Genomic DNA, 16493 nt, shown 5'->3' with positions numbered 1-16493 from the left:
AGCAAGTGCGGATGCGGTGCCATTTTCACGCATGGTTGCTAGGAGATAATGTTAGTTAATAGGGATCAGCAACTCTGGACCCCATTAAAGTCAATTCACTGTATTATGTTCCCTTCTAACATGGTTATAAATGTTTAGTAAAATGTCCACTGAGGGGTTAAAAAATTAAAAAAATTAACTCGCCTGATCTTCATTCAGCGGGACCTGCGCTGACGTCACCGTGCTCACCACGTGGTGAGCGCGATGATGTCATCGAAGGTCCTTTTGCAGGTCCTGCAGGAAGCAGAATGAACCCCTCAATGGACACTGTAGTTAGCCTTCTGTATTCAGAATGCTATTATTTTCCTTTATAACCATGTTAGAAGGAAAAATAATAAAATCAACAGAATACCGATCCCAAACCCAAACTTCAGTGAAGTAGTCCGGGTCTGGGTACCACAGTCAGTTTTTTTTCACGCGCGTGCAAAAAGCATTGCACTCGCGCGGAAAAAGACTGAACAACGGAACACAATCGCAGACAAAACTGACTGAAATTGCGTGCCTACTCGCGTGGGTTTGCCACAACGCAACCGGACAAAATCCGTGACGCTCTTGTGAACGAGGCCTTAGTCTCGGATAACCCCTTTAAGTTAATCCCTCCTGTAAAGTGGCGACGCCTTACAACTAATAATTCTTTACTTTTTCTATTTACTGGAATAAAAGTGACGTTTTATGAGGGAATTTTTCCTCGCTCAGGTCTATACCGCCCCTCACATTGTCACTTGCGCCTATGACAAACACTACTGGTAAAATAATTGTACTTTTGGGAATCCAATTTACCATGGAGCGGACAATGACTATGCAGATAAGGGAAGGGCAGGGGGGCTGACATGGAGGAAGGAGAGGCACAGATCTGGTATATGTGACACAAAGCTGCAGGTAATGGCATGGAGTACATCGTCCCCACTTCTGGGGGCTACAAGGAAACCCCCAGCAGATGTCAGCAGCAGAGCGGTCCTGCATTGTGTGCTCTCCTGGAGGAGGCAGAACATGGGCGGCTCCATCTGCTCCTCACTCCCCGCCATTGGATTAGTGAGGTGTAAGTGATGAGATCAGCAGGGATCAGCTTTCAGGATGGGGCATTGCTTCAGCAGCAGGCTCTTCCCATCTGGGCTGCAGGGGGTGGGGGGTGACAAAGGTAATCTCTGAGCACAAAGCCAAACTGCCCCCCATAGGGGCTTGACCAAAGGGAAGGAAAGCAGGGACCTGCGAGGGGGATCGGCTGATGGCTGGGCTGGTGCTGCCCTGTGCTATGCCAGGAAGACCGCGGGTGCTAGTCAACTACATGTGTGGATCCAGAAGGGGATCATTCCAGCAGTAACTTTACCAGGATACCCAGCCCTGGCAGGAGGCTGGCACCACGTCTTGCCCTGTGCCACATCTGGAGACAGGGGGATTGTAACGTTTTTTCCGAGGATCCTTTGTACAATTTCTGTCTTTTCTGGTTGATTTCACGTCTTAGGGCTCTGAATGCCAAGTGCTGGATAGATCTGCTGCTGAGGTAAGTGCTCTGTGCCTCCTGCCTGTGAATGGTGTGCCCACCCTGGGCCACATATCTGCCCCCTGTAAGTGGTGGCTCCTGCCTGTGAATGCTCTTCTGTATGGTGTGCCCACCCTGGGCCACATATCTGCCCCCTGTAAGTGGTGGCTCCTGCCTGTGAATGCTCTTCTGTATGGTGTGCCCACCCTGGGCCACATGTCTGCCCCCTGTAAGTGGTGGCTCCTGCCTGTGAATGCTCTTCTGTATGGTGTGCCCACCCTGGGCCACATGTCTGCCCCCTGTAAGTGCTCTGTGCCTGTGAATGCTCTTCTGTATGGTGTGCCCACCCTGAGCCACATGTCTGCCCCTATAAGTGGTGGCTCCTGCCTGTGAATTCTCTTCTGTATGGTGTGCCCACCCTGAGCCACATGTCTGCCCCTTGTAAGTGGTGGCTCCTGCCTGTGAATGTTCTTCTGTATGGTGTGCCCACCCTGGGCCACATGTCTGCCCCTTGTAAGTGGTGGCTCCTGCCTGTGAATGCTTTTCTGTATGGTGTGCCCACTCTGGGCCACATGTCTGCCCCCTGTAAGTGGTGGCTCCTGCCTGTGAATGTTCTTCTGTATGGTGTGCCCACCCTGGGCCACATGTCTGCCCCCTATAAGTGGTGGCTCCTGCCTGTGAATGCTCTTCTGTATGGTGTGCCCACCCTGGGCCACATGTCTGCCCCCTGTATTGTCAGTGCCCATCACCAGGGCTCCTGCTGGATGGGAATACACTGCTTACAAATAAACTTTGCAACAATGTTACATTGTAAATGATGCCAGACTGCCATAAAAAGTGCCAAGGGTGCACCTGGCATTGTTTGCTGTCATCTGTACTGGTGTAAGTTTTCTTGGGGTTCGGTATGATGATGTTCTGCTTTGGCACATGGTATCTCAGGACCCTCCTAAGAACATGGAGGGAGTTCCATTGTATGTTTTGCTTTCTCTCCATTGTTGTAAACGCCTGGCCTCTCTTGAAAGATGCTCCATTGTTACCTCCATTGAACTGAGGGCAATCAGTAGGTGGCATATTACCAGGGCCCAGAGCAGTACATTGTGACTATTGTGCGCTTTGTATTGAAGTAGAACGTGCAATTATCCACCCTGACTACAGCCTGGCAGGGGGGGCAATAAACGATGTGGCTTATGAAGGGCAGGCTGGGATGTGGAGCCGTTAGACTAGCCTCCTGGTGGTCCAGATCAGGGAACTGTGGCTTCTATGTGGAGCGGTTCTGACCGTTCTGTGTTTGGACCATGACAACCATTTACCATCACTTCCCGGTTCTGGTTTTATGTTCCTGAGAAAACATTTAGACCACAAGGGGTTATTTGTGTCTTACGCTGCAGTTTTGGTAAACTTTACAAAACGAGCTGATCTAACATGACTTGAAGTAGTCTGGGAATTATGAGGCTGCTTCCCACCGTCAGTGTTATGTCAGTGTCTGATCAGTGATTTCCATCCGTGATTGTGAGCCAAAACCACAGAGCAGGTGCAGATCTTTCCATTCTATCTTATCTCCGTGTAGGCTCCATCCCTGGCTTTGGCTCACAAAGGGCTCGTTCACACAAACGGATTTCACGTTCCATATACGGGCCGTTTTCTGCGTTCCGCATACGGAACCATTCATTTCAATGGGTCCGCAAAAGATGCAGACAGCACTCTGTGTGCTCTCCGCATCCGTTGCTCCGTTCCATGGCCCCGCAAAAATGACGAGTCATGTCCTATTCTTATCTTTTTTTGCGGACTTCCTGTTCCGTTCCACAAATTGCAGAAGGCACACTGGTGGCATCCGTTTTTTGTGGATCCGCAATTTGCAGACCGCAAAAAACGTCACGGTCGTGTGACCGAGCCCAAACACTGATAGAATTCACTGACCAAGCACTGACCAAACGCTGACTGTGTGAAAGCGGCTTGATTCTGTGAAGTTTTGTGAAGTCTCCTTTGAATTGCCCTCTTCTCTCATTTTGGTAAGGCGTAGTAGATTACACTTGTATGTCTCGTTGATACGTCATCAAGGTGTACTGTCACTAAACGATGGCTACCATTACATTGTTCTCTAGGGTTGTCACTTACAGTTTTACAGACCAGAGAAATCAGCATTGTTAGGCAGAATTATATTTCCATTTTATGTGTCAGTCTTCACTATTATCCTGGCATTCTATTCATAAATTAGAAAGGGGAGTGCTGCAGCATGTCATTGGGTAAGAAGAACACATGGAAATATCAGAATTACCAGCTGAATACAGTATTAGTGATTGTGATACATGTAGATAAGGCCTGCCATTTACTTCTCTAGTACTGAGGCCTCGGGGTGGCGGTTTATGGAAGAATACGTACAGTATATTGGTTGGTATCAGCCACGTGTAGGTAAATAGACAGAAAACGGAATCTTGACTTCACAGAAGATGTTATATCATTGACCTGTCCGGCTGGTGGGACCTTATCAGCCAAAGTGGTCCCCGCAGTCTCATTTTGGTGGCCTTGAGTTTCTTTCTAATCTCTAGGTAATATCCGTTTCTTCCGGATTTCTAGCACATTATGTGGAATAAAAGTACATATGGAAAGTACATACACACGGTTCACGGGTCCTCCACACATGGTTCACGGGTCCTCCACACATGGTTCACGAGTCCTCCACACATGGTTCACGGGTCCTCCCTGCAGTCCTTTAGTTGATAGGACTTTTAGTCAGTATTTCATTGTTTCACCCACCGGTCTAATGTTTGGTGTCCATTGTAGGTTTAGATGGTTCCATATGTTCCTCAAATCTGTTCCTCTCTTGTCTCTCCTGCCCTATCTCCTATATCAAAAATTAGCAGAGCGAAACCCCTTCCTAAAGTCGGACCACCACTAACCAAGCATGTATTACATGTGCTACCGATATCTGATAAATCCTTACTCTGGGACAAGCCCCAGAGTAACTGAATGTTACTGAAAGTCTGATAAGTGGTGCCAGAGTGCCTCCATAAGTGGTGCCAGAGTGCCTCCATAAGTGGTGCCAGAGTGCCTCCATAAGTGGTGCCAGAGTGCCTCCATAAACAGTGCCAGAGTGCCTCCATAAGTAGTGCCAGATTGAGTTCATAAATAGTGCCCTGCCAGAGTGCCTACATAAATAGTGTCAGAGTGCCTCCATAAGTAGTGCCAGAGTGCCTACATAAGTGGTCCCAGAGTGCCTCCATAAACAGTGCCAGAGTGCCTACATAAGTGGTGCCAGAGTGCCTACATAAGTGGTGCCAGAGTGCCTCCATAAACAGTGCCAGAGTGCCTACATGAGTAGTGCCAAATTGAGTTCATAAATAGTGCCAGGGTGCCTACATAAGTGGTGCCAGAGTGCCTCTATAAACAGTGCCAGAGTGCCTACATAAGTGGTGCCAGATTGAGTCTATAAATAGTGCCAGAGTGCCTCCATAAACAGTGCCAGATTGAGTCCATGAACAGTGCTATAATGCCTCCATAAGTGGTGCCAGAGGGCATCCATAAACAGTGGCAGAGTGCCTCCATAAACAGTGGCAGAGTGCCTCCATAAACAGTGGCAGAGTGCCTCCATAAGTGGTGCCAGAGTGCCTCTATAAAGAGTGCCTACATAAGTGGTGCCAGATTGAGTCTATAAATAGTGCCAGAGTGCCTCCATTAACAGTGCCAGATTGAGTCCATGAACAGTGCTATAATGCCTCCATAAGTGGTGCCAGAGGGCCTCCATAAACAGTGGCAGAGTGCCTCCATAAACAGTGGAAGAGTGTCTCCATAAGTAGTGCTATAGTGCCTCCATAAGTGGTGCCAGAGTACCCCCATAAGCAGTGACAAAATGCCTTTATAACTAGTGCCAGAGTGAGTCCATAAACAGTGCAAGAATACTTCTATAAAGAGTGACGGAGTGTATGTATCAACAGTTCCAGAATGTCTTCATAGTAGTGCCAGAGTGCCCCCATAAGCAATGCCAGGGTATTTCTATAAACAATGCCAGAATGAGTCCATAATCAGTTTAAGCCTGCCCTAATAGCCAATCCATAGACAGTGCCAGTACGCCTCTATAGACAGTGCCAGTACGCCTCTATAGACAGTGCCAGTACGCCTCTCTATAGACAGTGTCAGTATGCCTCTATAGACAGTGCCAGTACGCCTCTATAGACAGTGCCAGTATGCCTCTATAGACAGTGCCAGTACGCCTCTCTATAGACAGTGTCAGTATGCCTCTATAGACAGTGCCAGTACGCCTCTATAGACAGTGCCAGTATGCCTCTATAGACAGTGCCAGTACGCCTCCATAGACAGTGTCAGTACGCCTCTATAGACAGTGCCAGTACGCCTCTATAGACAGTGCCAGTATGCCTCTATAGACAGTGCCAGTACGCCTCTCTATAGACAGTGCCAGTATGCCTCTATAGACAGTGCCAGTACGCCTCTATAGACAGTGTCAGTATGCCTCTATAGACAGTGCCAGTATGCCTCTATAGACAGTGCCAGTACGCCTCTCTATAGACAGTGCCAGTATGCCTCTATAGACAGTGCCAGTACGCCTCTATAGACAGTGCCAGTATGCCTCTATAGACAGTGCCAGTACGCCTCTATAGACAGTGCCAGTATGCCTCTATAGACAGTGCCAGTACGCCTCCATAGACAGTGTCAGTACGCCTCTATAGACAGTGCCAGTACGCCTCTATAGACAGTGCCAGTATGCCTCTATAGACAGTGCCAGTACGCCTCTCTATAGACAGTGCCAGTATGCCTCTATAGACAGTGCCAGTACGCCTCTATAGACAGTGCCAGTATGCCTCTATAGACAGTGCCAGTACGCCTCCATAGACAGTGTCAGTACGCCTCTATAGACAGTGCCAGTACGCCTCTATAGACAGTGCCAGTATGCCTCTATAGACAGTGACAGTACGCCTCCATAGACAGTGCCAGTACGCCTCCATAGACAGTGTCAGTATGCCTCTATAGACAGTGCCAGTACGCCTCTATAGACAGTGCCAGTATGCCTCTATAGACAGTGCCAGTACGCCTCTCTATAGACAGTGTCAGTATGCCTCTATAGACAGTGCCAGTACGCCTCTATAGACAGTGCCAGTATGCCTCTATAGACAGTGCCAGTACGCCTCCATAGACAGTGTCAGTACGCCTCTATAGACAGTGCCAGTACGCCTCTATAGACAGTGCCAGTATGCCTCTATAGACAGTGCCAGTACGCCTCTCTATAGACAGTGCCAGTATGCCTCTATAGACAGTGCCAGTACGCCTCTATAGACAGTGTCAGTATGCCTCTATAGACAGTGCCAGTATGCCTCTATAGACAGTGCCAGTACGCCTCTCTATAGACAGTGCCAGTATGCCTCTATAGACAGTGCCAGTACGCCTCTATAGACAGTGCCAGTATGCCTCTATAGACAGTGCCAGTACGCCTCTATAGACAGTGCCAGTATGCCTCTATAGACAGTGCCAGTACGCCTCCATAGACAGTGTCAGTACGCCTCTATAGACAGTGCCAGTACGCCTCTATAGACAGTGCCAGTATGCCTCTATAGACAGTGCCAGTACGCCTCTCTATAGACAGTGCCAGTATGCCTCTATAGACAGTGCCAGTACGCCTCTATAGACAGTGCCAGTATGCCTCTATAGACAGTGCCAGTACGCCTCCATAGACAGTGTCAGTACGCCTCTATAGACAGTGCCAGTACGCCTCTATAGACAGTGCCAGTATGCCTCTATAGACAGTGACAGTACGCCTCCATAGACAGTGCCATTATGCCTCTATAGACAGTGCCAGTACGCCTCCATAGACAGTGTCAGTACGCCTCTATAGACAGTGTCAGTACGCCTCTATAGACAGTGCCAGTACGCCTCTATAGACAGTGCCAGTACGCCTCTATAGACAGTGTCAGTACGCCTCTTTAGACAGTGACAGTACGCCTCCATAGACAGTGCCATTATGCCTCTATAGACAGTGCCAGTACGCCTCCATAGACAGTGTCAGTACGCCTCTATAGACAGTGTCAGTACGCCTCTATAGACAGTGCCAGTACGCCTCTATAGACAGTGCCAGTACGCCTCTATAGACAGTGTCAGTACGCCTCTATAGACAGTGCCAGTACGCCTCTATAGACAGTGCCAGTACGCCTCCATAGACAGTGTCAGTACGCCTCTATAGACAGTGCCAGTACGCCTCTATAGACAGTGCCAGTACGCCTCTATAGACAGTGCCAGTATGCCTCTATAGACAGTGCCAGTACGCCTCCATAGACAGTGCCATTATGCCTCTATAGACAGTGCCAGTACGCCTCTATAGACAGTGCCAGTACGCCTCTATAGACAGTGTCAGTACGCCTCTATAGACAGTGCCAGTACGCCTCTCTATAGACAGTGCCATTATGCCTCTATAGACAGTGCCAGTACGCCTCCATAGACAGTGTCAGTACGCCTCTATAGACAGTGTCAGTACGCCTCTATAGACAGTGCCAGTACGCCTCTATAGACAGTGCCAGTACGCCTCTATAGACAGTGTCAGTACGCCTCTATAGACAGTGCCAGTATGCCTCTATAGACAGTGCCAGTACGCCTCCATAGACAGTGTCAGTACGCCTCTATAGACAGTGCCAGTACGCCTCTATAGACAGTGCCAGTACGCCTCTATAGACAGTGCCAGTACGCCTCTATAGACAGTGTTAGTACGCCTCCATAGACAGTGCCAGTACGCCTCTATAGACAGTGCCAGTACGCCTCTATAGACAGTGCCAGTACGCCTCTATAGACAGTGCCAGTACGCCTCTATAGACAGTGTTAGTACGCCTCCATAGACAGTGCCAGTACGCCTCTATAGACAGTGCCAGTACGCCTCTATAGACAGTGCCAGTACGCCTCTATAGACAGTGCCAGTATGCCTCTATAGACGGTGCCAGAGTACTACCATAAACAGTGCTGAAAGGGCCTCTATATAGAGTTCTAGAGTGCCTCTCTAACAGTGCCAGTATGCCTCATTGTGTCGGTGGACATATTTAGCAGGAAAGCCCCCTTCTCCTGCAGCCCCTCTTCTCACTGCCTGGAAAGGAAGGCCAGTACTTGCCACATGCATGCCGCCTCCAGCCCCAGAGCTGGTATCAGCAGAGGTCAGCTCTGGCTACATCTGTACTTTGGTAGTTACCGCTTCTGCTATGGGAGAATTGCCACCATCATGGAGGACTACCGTGTGCCATAGCGGAGACTGAACTATACACCATTCAAATGCTCTAAACCAACACAAAATCACAACAACTGGGTGAGGGCGGGTTCACACCAGCGTCATGGATTCCGTTATGGCTAACATGGTTATAACAGAAAATAACGGAATCCATAAGACGGAAGCCTTTAAGAGGCATTCTGTTTTGATCTGTCATAATAGAAGTCTATGGGAATCATACCGGATCTGCCTGGTTCCCATTATACAGAACGGACGACAAAGTCCTGTCGACAGAACTTTGTTTTCCATCTTACATAACGGGAACCAGACGGATCCGTTCTGCTGCCCATAGACTTCTATTATGACGGATCACAACAGAATGCCTCTTAAAGTCTTCCGTCTTACGGATTCCGTTATTTTCCATTATAACCAGTTATGATGGAAAGCCATAACGGAATCCAGAACGCTGGTGTGAGCCCACCCTAAGGCCTCTTTCACACAACCGTATGGCTATTACAGTATTTTGGGGTCCGTTTTTTACTGATCCGTTGTTCCGTTTTTTGTTTCGGTTCCGTTTTTCCGTATGGCATATACAGTATACAGTAATTACATAGAACAAATTGGGCTGGGCATAACATTTTCAATAGATGGTTCCGCAAAAAACAGAACGGATACGGAAGACATACGGATGCATTTCCGTATGCATTCTGTTTTTTTTTTGCGGACCCATTGAGTTTAATGGAGCCACGGAACGTGATTTGTGGACAAATATAGGACCTGTTCTATCTTTGCACGGAACGGAGATACGGAAACATGGAAACGGAATACATACAGAGTACATTCCGTATTTTTTTTTTGCGCAACCATTGAAATAAATGGTTCTGTATACGGAACTCAAAAAACGGCCCCCAAAACAGAAAAAATAAACGGTAGAATGGCGAGCTGTTAGCTGCAGCGGCCTCTGCATGTGCTTCACCGGCCTCCTCGTCAGTGTAATGAACGTAGCAGCTGCAGTAATCGGACAGAGTGAAGGCTGGTAGCAGTTACTTCTTGAAGAACACGCTCAGCGCTCGCTTTGCCCTGCCAGATAATGCGGCACTGTGCTCTTGTTGACAAAGCTGAGCCTCTTCTAAATTGTCAATTCACTTAGACTTGGCAGCGTTGTGAACGCCGCGCGGTCAGAGTGGATTGCAGGGCTTTCCGATAGCAATGGACATGGCTGAAATGAGAAAATACAATGGATATTGTAGAGGCGTAGTTGTCCCCGCAGATGATCTCATTGAGCTTTGGAGAACTGAAATCCATGTCCCTGAAGGCCGCTGTCCCAGCGTACCTCTCCGACGAAGTGGAGACAGATGGAGCAGCCTTTAGTGCACACCTGGTGGGAGCTGCAACGTGGCATCACAAACCTATGGATTGCCTTTGGTATGAAACTATATATTATAGTCTGCTGCACGGTGACATACGGATCGGAGTGTTCTGCGGAAGTCTAGGTCTACTCCGCCTGACCGCCGTCATAAGGCAAACTGGTACTGTGATACGGTGAGACAGTCCTGTATTGTATAGGGGGGTCAGCCTCTGTGCTATGCCAGTTAAGTCAGACTGAAAGGTATGAACTGAGGATTTGATGTGATGGCCTATCCTCAGCACAGGCCATCAATGTCTGATCGGCAGGGGTCCGACACCCGCCAACCGACGATTAGCTGTTCTGCAGTAGCTCAAGCTCCATCCATATTTTAGGGCATCTTATGCTGATAAAGGAGAAACAGGAGTTCGGGGTTCTCCACCTTACGCCTCGTACATACGACCGTATCCCATTTTCAGTCTGAAATAAAGGGATCCTTAAAGGGTTTAGTATCTGCCGTATAGGGGATAACTAACTGATCACTGGGGGTCCATAGATCCTGCAAACAGGGGTCCACTTCCCCCCATGTGATGAAGTAGCAGGTCGGGCATGTGCCCTTCCTCTCCATTCATTCTCTGTGGGCTGCAGGTAATAGGTTATACTCAGCTATACCGCCAGGGGTGGGTTTCATAAGTTTCCCTACTCAACGCCGGACACACGGCGTCACGAGACGTTTCACATATACATACACCATATACATGGTGCACATACATAAATACACCATATACATGGTACACATACATAAATACATCATATATACAGTACACACACATACCACCCAACTAAGGAGCTAAACTATCAGCGGTGCGCCAAGCAATGGAAGCGAACAACGGACATCTCCTGCTGCCCTCCCACCGCCAGAGCACCGGATCGGGACTCAGCCGGAGAACTGGAGGGAACTGGCGGAATCCCATGCCTGTATACCGCTATACTTGGCTATCTGCTGCGGTCCCATAGAGAATGAATGGAGTGGAATGGCGCATGCCCGACCTGCCGCTCCATCCGTGACCTTCATTCTCAGGTTCTGTGGGGGTTCCAGATGTCAGACCTCCCCAGTGTTCAGCTAGTTAACCCATTTCCTGTAAGAATAAGGGCATGACTATACTGCGATTTTGGGCGTGACACATGTTGCACACTCAAGTATCACAGTGTAGCAAGAGACCCATAGAAATAAATGGGATCGCAGCGCGACTTGCACGTTTTCTGCATCTGCTACCCCAAAATAGCAATAAATCCAGCAGTGTTTGATTTTTGGGCAATTTTGGGCTTGTGGTTATGGCAGACGTGCAAGCCACGCTGTGACCCAATTGATGTCTGCAATACTTGCGTGAGCGACATGTGTCACACCTAAAATCACAGTGCGGCGAGACCCTAAGACCTGTGGGGAAGTTATCGGATGGCGCGCATGGATCCATGAAAAAAACAATGTGGGAACAGCACCATTGACTTCTATGGGTCAGTGTGTTTATGTTTTACATCGCACGGTCACGTGCTTGAGGCCTCATGCACATGACCGTATGTATTTTGAGGTCTGCAAAAAACAGATCCGCAAAAAAAACTGAACGGGCACATATAGAAAATACGTTCCTGTGCAAAGGGTCCATTCACACGTCCGCTAAATGGGTCTGCAACATGTGCGGACCCATTAATTTTCAACGGAACCGGAATGTGCTGTCCGCATCCGCATTTGCGGATCCACACTATCGTAGAACATGTCCTATTCTTGTCCGCAATTACGGACAAGAAAATGCATTTTCTATGAGAGTGCCGGCGATGTGCAGTCCGCAAAATGCAGAATGCACAGTGCCAGTGTCCGTGTTTTGAGAATCCACAGTTTGCGGATCCTCAAAACACATACGGACGTGTGAATGGACCTGACAATGTGGTTAGAAAAGCGTCTAAAAAATAAGACCTTGTAATGGTAATACTCTGCGCCTGTGGAGGAGACATCCGTTCTCAGCAGTCACTTGTCATGCGAGGATTTAGGAAGTGCCTTTGTATTTGCAGATGTAGGTAAATAATTAACGTGTCAATGGTAATTGCAATCTGTTGTGGAAGGATCGGCTGCTTGGAGGATCCTGAGGAGAGTATTTAGTAACATTAGAATTGCGCAGATAGCTTGTTGGTTACATTCTGACACTTTATCCTACAATCAACAAGTATATTTAAAGGGGTATTCTGCCCATTTTAAGTTATCTTCTGTCTACAGGACAGGGGATAATTGTTAGTTCATTGCATCTTTTTATATAGCTCTGTGTTGTGACATTCCTCTATTATTCCTGCTAGAATTTATACTGTCTGCAGTACAGTTGTTACCGGTTGGGGGTTTCCTGCACAGTCTGAAACTATCCAGTCAGTGCTGCCCCCCCCCCCCCCCCTCCATTTACAACTAGTTGGACCCCATTGCAGACTGTTGTCAATGCTTTTATAAACTTCTAGAAGGAATAATAGAGGAATGACAAAACAGAGTTATATGAAAAATGTTCCAGAATTGGTATTGCACGGGGAAATGCAAGTAGTTACTAAAATAGACATGTGATCTGAGAGCTTCTCTTTAAGGGCTCATGCACATGACCGTTGGGTGTTCTGTGGTCAGCAAATTGCGGATCCGCAAAACATGGATACTGGCCACGTGCATCCCGCATTTTGCAAAACAAAAGGGCCGCCCCATAATAAAACAGTTATTTCAGTTTTTTTTGTGGCCCCATGGAAGTGAATGGTTTTTCCGCATACGGGCCGCAAAAAAAAAAAAATTCGTTAGGCTCATGCCCACAAACGTAAGGGCTCCATGCCAGTATTGCAGACCGCCAACTGCAGGTCCGAAATATGCGGGCACTGGCCTTGTGCACTCCGTGCTGCCTATGTCCACCCATCGACTTGATTGGGTGATTGATCCACAAGATACGGCCAAAGATAGGACCTTGTATCTTTTGTGCAGCGGAAATGTGGGTCTAAAGGCCACGGAAACACTACGAAGCGCTTCAGGTCCGTGCCTCCGCACCGCAACAGATAAGGCATGTCCTATCTTTTGCCATACCTTGCAGATTGCTGAGCCATTCAAGTCAGTGGGTCCACATCCGCAGCACGAGGTACACACGACCGGTGCCCGCTATTTGCAGTCCGCAGCACGGGCACAGAGCTCTTGCGTTCACAGGCATGAGCCCTAAGAAATAGACCATAGTTGCAAGCTAAAGGGGTTATCTGGGTTCTGAGCTGAACCCGGACATTCCTCCATTTTCACCCCGGCAGCCCCACCTGACAAGAGCATCGGAGCGGTTCATGCTCCGATGCTCTCCTTTGCCCTGCGCTGAATCGCGCAGGGAAAAGGCATTTTGTGGAGTTCGGGTGACAAATCGGGCTCTCCTTCAGGCTGCAGGGAGAGGCTTCCGGCCATCAGTGGGCCCGGTGACGTCACCGGCACTGATGGGTGGGCTTTCGCGCTGCCCTAGCCTGTAAAACGGCTTGGACAGCGCTAAAGCCTGCCCATCAGAGGAAGCGGAAGCCTCCGCCCGGTAGTATGTTATAGTAAATAAAAGAGCCCTTGGCCTGCGCCATCCTGCGCAGGGCAAGTGAGAGCATCAGAGCATGAACTGCTCCGCTGCTCATGTCAGGGGGTTGCCAGGGTGAAATTATGGGTATGTCCGGGATCATCTCTGAACCTGGACAACCCCTTTAATTATTTCCTGTGGCAGGATGAAAGTGCCCCAAAATTGGGTGTCATTGCTCTGAAATTACAGCAATGTCTCATATATATTTCACCTAGGAACTGTAAAGGATTTTATTCATGAAAGTGAAGATTTCTATCTGGCTTCCCGAGACGTCCATTACTTTATTGAATCTGTATTCATATATATATATATTTTTAAGCGGAAATATTAAACCAGACGAGGGATATCTTCTGATTAAAAAAAAAAAAAAACAAGGAAACAAAAAAACATTAAAAAAAGGAAAATCTGCTGCCATGTCTCCGCTAAGGAGCCGTGGAGCTTGTAAGAAAGCTCCAAGAATGTAAGCAGTCATGCTGAATGGGGTCAGTGCGAGAAGAAGGTTCCGTCTCGATGAGATGGAGCCAGTCAGCGCTGTCATTGAATTGCACTGTGTGTGTTAATTGCCGCACTGGCAGAGATGCAGCCTTATGATGGCGAGTAAAACCCAAGTGGGCGTCACTAAACCATAATTAACTGCTCATAGGAATCCTGTTTTTTTTTGTTTCCTGTAATAATTGATGAGATCATGGAAATGAATCAGGCTTGCGTTTGTGGTATGTTAATAAATGAGTGTACTGTCAGCTGCTCGTCATAGTGTGGAAGCCCGGGCATTGCATCATGGCGCACAGGACGAATGCCAACTTTCTAATGGACTCACACATGGCTTAATATTTATTTAGGTCCAGACAGTCAGCGGTGCCCAATGGCACATTGATTGAAGCCAGTTTCAGTAATCTGGACATATATGGGTAATATCCCAATAATTATTATTAATCCTAACCTTTTGTATTGTACAGTCCTCAGAGCTGTGCCTTATTGCTGCTGATGTGACCATGCAGAGCATGTACAGAGCGTGTATAGCATGCATACCCATCTACCTGCCATTGCTGCCAGTATAACGCAGGCACTGTTTAAAGCTCTGTTCGCACCAGCGTCATATCTTTGTTCTTTTGGGAAACCAAACTATTCACACTAGCCGTACATTCTTCCGGCAGGTTGTTCCGGCAGAGGAAGACATCATATCCGGCACAGCTGGAAAAGGCCGGAGCACCACCAGAATATTTTTTGCCCGGCTGAATCCCGACACTAATGCCGGAAACAGTCCGGATCCCCACCAAGTCCCATTATAGTCAATGGGCTCTATAGTGGTCAGGTAGCATCTGGCTGTGTCGGATACAATGTCTTCCAGCAGCTTGTTCCTCCGCCGAAACAGCCTCCCGGAAGAATTTATGTGAAACTAGCCTATGCTATTCCTGCCATCAAAAATATGGAAACTCCTGATGGCAGCAGATATTTTTCCCAACACCACCGTTAATATCCATGTTTATTTCAATGGTGGAAGAGGCACAGTATAAGCCGCTACCGAACCCGCTGGCAGCAGTTTATCTTCTGCGAGAATGAACATCAAGCATGCCAGATCCTTCTGTTGACTGATAGACACTTGTGGCCCTCCCATACACCAGGGTGGTTTGCCAATCCTGACACAATTGGGTTCTGACAACTGTTCTCCCATACAGGGCAGCTTAAAGGGGTTGCACGTGATAAAATAACAAAAAAAAAAAAAATTTCGCCTTGTAAATCCCTCACTGCTCCAATCCTGACAATCTCGTGGTCTCACCAGTTTCTGTTCTGCAGTGCTACATTATAACCAACTGCATGTGACCCCTGACCAGTAACATTATATCTCCTCATTATATGGACTGTATTCTCTGCAGGCTCCATCTGTAAGATATCTCTGAGCTAGTGAGTGAGAACGAACTGCTATGATGCCTCTCATACACTGCACATAGAGGAGAGGAGATTCTGCTCTCCTATGTCTCAGGTGGAGGACATAGTACAGTAGTACTGAGCAGTGTAGCTGTGAATCTATCACTGAGGTGAGATAGAAAACTTACTAGAGCCAGCAGCAAAATGTGTCTGTGCCTCTGTCTCCCTCCAGAAGCTCCCTTTTCTCACCCTCTCTATAGACTCCTATGGGCAGGATGTAATCTGACCCCTTAGTGACATAAGCCCGTGCCTGCCTCTCTCAAGTTGGATTTTAACTGTAAATTGAAAATGAGTTTTCAGGTCAGGAGGCAGGGGAGGAGAAGTAGCTCATAAGTGGACAAAGAGGCATTTTTTTCTAACTGGAAAGTTAGAAGTGTCTTATATTCGCTTGTTCTATTGAGTAATGCAATGTTTGAATGTTTATTATTCAGAATTTTCTAATACTATACTTTCTGAAAAAGGACCCTGGACACGTCTCTGAACCGGAATTATCTTATCTCACCGCACTTTTGATGTCAGTCCTTCCACCAGCTTGTCATTGCTGTTACATGGCAGCCACGTGTTCATTTGTTGTCAGACCTCAAGTACCAGGATTTTTAATTAGCGGACAAGTAACTTTGCCATCTTTTCTGAACACACCAGTGACTCCTCACTAAAAGCGACTGCCGAGCTGGGATATTGTTCTGTGCATGAAGAACTCTGTTTGCACTTAACAAGCCAAACAAGCGTGCATAGGAAATTGTCCAAATGTTTACGTATGGGCGGTCAACTGCAGTGACGTTCCTATTGTTCAGCCTTGTTAAAGCAGGATGGGGTTGCACAGATTTCACTGTAAATTGTGATACAATTGCAGGATTTCCAAGACTTTAATGTTTCCCTATGTAAAAAAAAATAAAAAATGGA

General features: G+C 47.7%; 1 protein-coding gene across 1 annotated transcript in view; it reads left to right on the top strand.

The window, feature by feature from the left end:
* The first annotated feature begins 1081 nt into the window (after positions 1 to 1081).
* The window catches only part of SPSB4 (splA/ryanodine receptor domain and SOCS box containing 4), a 171201-nt gene continuing 155789 nt past the window's right edge, over positions 1082 to 16493 (top strand). The window contains exon 1 of the mRNA XM_044290033.1: positions 1082 to 1540. The gene's annotated coding sequence lies outside the window, so the exon portion shown is untranslated. The remainder of the gene's footprint in view (positions 1541 to 16493) is intronic.

The sequence above is a fragment of the Bufo gargarizans genome, chromosome 4 (assembly GCF_014858855.1).
Source record: "Bufo gargarizans isolate SCDJY-AF-19 chromosome 4, ASM1485885v1, whole genome shotgun sequence".
Taxonomy (NCBI): Eukaryota; Metazoa; Chordata; class Amphibia; order Anura; family Bufonidae; genus Bufo; species Bufo gargarizans.
The sequence above is the reverse complement of the archived record's forward strand: the minus strand, read 5'-3'. Positions and strand labels throughout refer to the sequence as shown.